The following is a 6,378-nucleotide window of genomic DNA, read 5'->3' on the forward strand; positions in this document are numbered from 1 at the left end:
GCAAAACAGAATATCAGTAAGTATGCAAATAAATTAGATTGGACTAGTGTTATATTGTTGTACTTTTATGTGAGAATGTGCTGCTCTGGTAATGTAATGTTCATCCATTTACCAAAAAAAAAGAGCTTTTTATTAAAATGTCGGTTATTTTGTTCTAGTTTCTAAGTTTGGATTATTATTTATGATATACACTTTCTTTGTAAGTCTAACAGGTTGAGGGCAGAGTGAAGAACTGAATATATCTCCTTCCCTGCCAAACACCCTGTCCTGCTTTAGAAAGGTATGCGGTTAGAATAACCTAGGAAAATCGCCAAGCATTAGGGAGGAAAGCAACGAAATGTGTCATAAAATAACCATATTCGGCATGCCTTATCAGTTAAAATGTTAAACATATATTTATACAGTAGATGTCATTCAGACAAATGTATAGTTTAGGAATTCCTAAAAAAAAAAAATTGCAGCTCTTTCTGTTCCAAATGTATCTAAATCCCTTGTTTTACACAATCTTCCTGCAGATATATTTGGTTAATTGTACAGTTTATCAATTGTTTTTCTGCTACGCATTAAATGTAATATGGAATATCCATAAAATGTATCTCTCAATCAGGGGCCATCATTTAACTCAATGGTAGAAAGGGGAAAGAGGTTTGGAACAACTATTCTATTTACAGTAAACTACTACCACCTACTGGTTATCATTCAAACTACTAAAAGTCTCAAACTTCAGTCCTGCACACTTGTGACTGTGCAGTATCGTTTGTGTGTATGTGTGTGTGCAAAAGATCACCAAGGTCATGTTTCTTTTGAATATATTTAAGTTTTTTACTTTGAACACACATTTGGACTGATATACTGTATATCTTACTCACCCATGATATTGTTAATAGGTATACAACTTAAACTATGGGTGATTAAATAAATACATGCATAAAAATGAATATTCAAATATTCCCAAAAATATTAATTAACAAAATAAATACATCATTAAAACATTCTTTAAGGACTGATAAAGGGTCCGGGGTCTATAACAGTATACCCTAGTATCTAGGTACATAGAAACAAGCACAAGAGGAACATATCCTTAATGTATTCTATTGTATTACATACTGCATGTCATAATCATTAGGCCCCAGCAGTTACATCTTTTTTATGGGCAAGTGACATGGTCCTCTCAGCTGTCCCGAGCCTCCACTAAATGAAGCAAGATGATCTCGATGTGCTCTGCTGGAAGTCGGCCAGTAGCAGCATAACATAACCAGCCGGGGTGAGTGTCCAATAACAGGCCTTTCAGCACAGCCTGTGCTTTAAGCCTGCATTAAATCATACACGTGCTGGTGTCAAAGCTCTAACAACAGGAACACACAGACAGAGGCTGCTTGATTCTTTTGTGACGCATCTAATCAGCATGTTTGTCTTACATGTCTGGTTTAAATGTGTAAACTGATTTGTCTGCTTTCTTGTCTACAGGCTAAACTATAAAACCTACAGGAGACATCACAACCACTGGCAGTATTTGAGCTCTGTGTCATCAAATCTGAACCCACTCACCAGAACTTGCACCAAGGTGGCATGGTGAGTCAGAAGACTTTATGATCTGCTTCAGGAGATTAGGCAGGTGATTGAATCACTGCTTGATTCAGAGGTCCTACTTTTTAGCTGGGAACAAGGTAAGGTATTGCATCAAAAAGCAATCACAAAAGAGTGTGAAAGATGTTCCTTGAATTTAATTCATTCATGTTTACATTTGATTCGGTTATTAGAGGGCAAATAAACCAAGAGCCAATCATTTATGTTAGTATATTATTATGACAAGGGAGATGCAGTACAGAACACCTTTCTGATCAGTGGAATAACATAATTGTGTCAACCAATATATTGTAACATCTTACCAAATGACATATTACAATATTTTAACATTTTAAAGACAAGCAGGAAACAAATGGTTACAAATAAGTATACTACCCTTTACTGCACCTTTTGAGACACAATTCTCTGTTTTGTTGCCTTCTGTGTGAAACTTTACCTTACTTTTCTTATTATTTTAAAGTCAGATACTTATTTTTCACCATCTGTCAACAGTCACGAAAAATTAATACCATTTGAAAAACGGGAGGAACCTAAAAATCGGCTTTTAAAACTTTTAACCAGGACTCTGTTGTAAAACAACCAACCCGGTATCACGGCAAGACGTGAACATGTGACGATTTACCATGCTGGGAGACGTGAAGATGTCACGGTTTCGTCCCCTTCAAACGTGACAGCAACACGGTATTGTTAACCCATGTTAACCATGGATGTATAATAAGAACTGGATACAGCGTGGGAGGCGGGGCCTCATTCATTCCTATGAGAGCTGCTTATTAGCGCATGATGATAAAATGGCCCACCTTTTGAGAGTGTAACGTCACAGATTACCCAGCATGCCTGAGAAGTACCCGTATGTGCGCTCATAGAGCATGCGCAACTTTAACCAAAATGCTCGTTCACATCAAGCACGTCAAATTGCGTACACGTAACAGCACCGCGCGTTCATGACAGCATGGTAATGGTTTATTGTTATCATGGATTTGATATGAACGAGGCGGCAGTTAGCAGCTAGCGGCTAGCTAGTAATGATGCTAATATACACATCAATCATTATGTACTTATATTACGCTGTAACAGGATCTAGTGATATCCAACAGAGCTTCATTTAGCATGAAATAATTATTGCACTGTATATATATATATATATATATTTATATATAGCCTATTTATATACAGTGCAATAAGCTTCTTAGTGCAATACGAAACAACAGGGACGTTAATAATGTCGGTAATATTAACTTTATTTAATATAACATTTACGGTACAAGATTTAATCATACAGCCCATGTAGTATGATAATGAATTACAGCAAACATGTGCAATATATCCATTATTACAGCTCCGTGGGGTGGCAGTAAGACGATATGGATCCGTTCTTATTGTGCATCCATGGGTAAAGATAAACGCAACTCACATTGGTTTCTCATACAGCATCTCTGTAAACTACGTGTATTCACTGAATTTCACTCTCTGCCTTTAACGGCTCGTTGTAGCTCCAATAGCTTCAGCCCCCACCCTCCCGGACACGTGACATGAACGTGCCGGGCGGCGCGGTCCCGTGGGTTAGATGCGCGTTCATAATGCAGAGGGAAATAACTCTCAGAATAACGTTATTAGCACATTTTTACAACTTGAGGAATACATGTTTTTAATAAGGGCTATACAAGTGTTCATACTGGGTAGTTTATTTAGTTTAAAAAAAATTATCCAACGAGTTACAGACCACTCTTTCCCCATGTAAGTCAATGGGAAAAAGTGTTTCCGGGCCTGGCAACCAAACGGAAGTGTAGTACCGCCGTTTGGCCAGCACGAATATTTTCATCTGAGTCCGGCGCACTTCCTGGGGGCTTGATGTTAACCAGTGGAGAAATAACCGGAAATACCAAGCAAATGCTACCCCGACGTAATGATTTATTTTTTAATAGTCACACTCGATTACAGCGATTTTCTTGTTGCCCCAGCTGGTCGACACCTCTTTTAGCATAAACAAAGGCTACATTAATGTATTAAATCGATGTTAATCCATGCGTGTGGATGTGGAATTAACGGACGTGACATTGTGCGATTGAGTTGCCAAGCAACAGCTTCGGTTCATGTTAATTTACAAACTATTCAACTACAACCGTAGTTATATTTAAAAACATGTTAGAAGGCCTCACGAAATACTTTAATGCACATTAAAATGTAAATGTGAAGGAATGTGTGTATAACAAAATACATCGGTCATTAAACGAAACCGGAAACAGACGTAGGCAAGATCCTCAGCTCGATGATTGGATGGTTATCCGCAATGCATGCTGGGATTTGGTGTTTATGTGATGTGAAATCTGAAAACGTTTTTAAAAAATACAATAATACTTTATTCCGAGTGTGCTTGCTTTACTCTTTGAAAGTCATCACATAACGGCATTGTAATACACGGTTCGGCTGCATTAAATATGACATATCTGCCGTAGTTCTCTATTTATAGAGCCCTGCTGAGAAGACTTCTGGACAAACAGGAGAATGCCGCCAAAACTGAAGATGTGACGTGGATCATAAATATATAAGCAATTATACAACATCTTACATTTCTTTTCACACAATGCGTCTCCTTGCAGTATCAACACTAATTCGGCTGACTTTTATATTTGATCCAATTGGTAGATAGGCTGTATTTAAACCATAACCGTGCAGAGCTGATAGAAAGGGACACCTGGTGGTCAAAGCACGTTATTGAATTTTATTATTTTATTATTAGATATTAATAGGAGGATGTGCAAAACAGACAAACTAATAAGGCTTAATTTAAACATTAAAGAGTCGTTTCTTGCCTTAAACAGTGTTTGATCTTAGATACATTTGAAATGAGGCTTCTGCTATTAAAATGTAATATTGATATTGATCCATCCATTATTCCATTTCTTTTGAGTTGATCTTCTGTGTAGTATTCACATTGGTTATGGATGTTATTGTATAAATTATTTTCAGGATCAATATCCTTTTCAATGTCTTGTGATTTATGTTCTGTGTATTTGAAACATTTCAAGTCCAGTTTTTCATATTCAGCAGGTGAGTGGTTTTTGTCCAAGCTTATCATGGGTGTTCTTAGTGTGTTCATTTCATTGTGTAGCTATTCAGTTAGGCCTACCTTATGTTGATTTTGATGTTTAATTCCTCAAACTGATCCAGCTCGGTGATTTCCCGGATAATGAGCACTTTCGCCATCTCTGCTGTTGATCCATTTAGTTTGATAAATATTTTACAATTTGTCGACCATATTGCTTGAATCTTGTTTTGTTTCCTTAGTATACGTGCTCTCCTCGCGATGTCCGTGTTCTTCTTCGTAAGGTGTTCGTTAATGTAAACATTGGTCCCTTTTAGTTTCCTTCCTTGTCTGAGGAGTGTATATTTATTTTTCCTGTTGATGAACCGGATTATTACTGCTGGTGTGGCTGTTGTGTTCTTGCTCCGCAGGGCATGACAGGCCTCAATATCTTCGCTGTCAACAGATATGCCCTTGCTGTCCAAAAAGCAAAGCACCTGTTACTCCAGCGACTCACGGTCCACCTCCGGAGCGTCGGCTCCCCCTCTCCCGGCGGCGGTGTCCTCTGAGGCCGCTGCCGCCCTGGCATAGCTCCGGTGTTTGGTCTTCAGGCCGCTGATAATCAGATCGTTCATCCTGGTGTATTGTTCGAGGTCGGCCACTCGATTCTCCAGAAAAGTGATATTTTGTCCTTAATGTTTTTGTAATTTCAGAGATTGTATTTCTCCCGTCAGCTCCATGATTTTATTTTGCTGTCAAACATGAGTCAAGTAAGAATTCATTTTAAGGAAATTATACATTGAGTCAATAGTGTACACATTTCATTGAGCAAAATAGATTCTTTCTTTTCTTATTCCCCTTCACTTAGGTTGATGATGTCGATTTAGGCCAGGATTGTCTTTTCAAGGGGCTGTGTGTGCACCTCAATGAGAGAGTTTGTGGTCAGTACAGTAGAAGTAATATTTGACCTTTTGATTTTTTTGTTGGGCGTTAAAATATGTATTTATTGAAACACCACATAGTATATAGCCTAAAGTATGTGAACATCCCTATTTTTTGTTTAATAGCCAGACTACACTGAAAAGCTAGAGGGCTTTTAATTTAAAACGGATACAGGAAATGAAACATTTTCTATCAGGTCAGACAGGAGTATATCAGATAACAAGGAGGCTTAAAAGTACTGACATCTGACCAAATGTACTTGTTAAACACAGGGACTTAGTAATGGGTATATATATATGTATTGATTTGTTAGATCTCACTCTGTTCCTTTTGTGACTGTGCACTCTGCAGGCGGAAGATGAAGACGTCATTCTGCGGTCCATTGAGGGGATTACAGTGGGCCTTTATGTTGTCAAACATAATTCCACCATGAGACCAGAGGACAGATGAGACCAGAGGACAGATTGTCCTGGAAGGCCAACAGGTAGCCTAATAACTGATGTGGACAACATTGCATTAGCTGCTACCATGCTGTTTGGACTAATTTATGCAATAAACCTGAACTACCCCCCTAAACTGAAGTGCACGTTCGAAGTGCTCCAACAAATGTTAATGAGCTAGACGGCAACATGCTCTCCAAGAAAGCCCAAGCGTTTAAAAACAAACTGTTTGAGTGAGCTGTTGCCATGGACCATTGTGCACTTTTATAGCATTCATACTGGACTTTCATCGATACAACTGTCTTGCACTTCCTTTGCTCATGCATTTTGCTTGATTTGCATGTTTCAGTGTTTTTCCTGGGGTCATGTGTTTTCAGAATTGTT

The sequence above is a fragment of the Gymnodraco acuticeps genome, unplaced genomic scaffold, assembly GCF_902827175.1.
Source record: "Gymnodraco acuticeps unplaced genomic scaffold, fGymAcu1.1, whole genome shotgun sequence".
NCBI lineage: Eukaryota > Metazoa > Chordata > Actinopteri > Perciformes > Bathydraconidae > Gymnodraco > Gymnodraco acuticeps.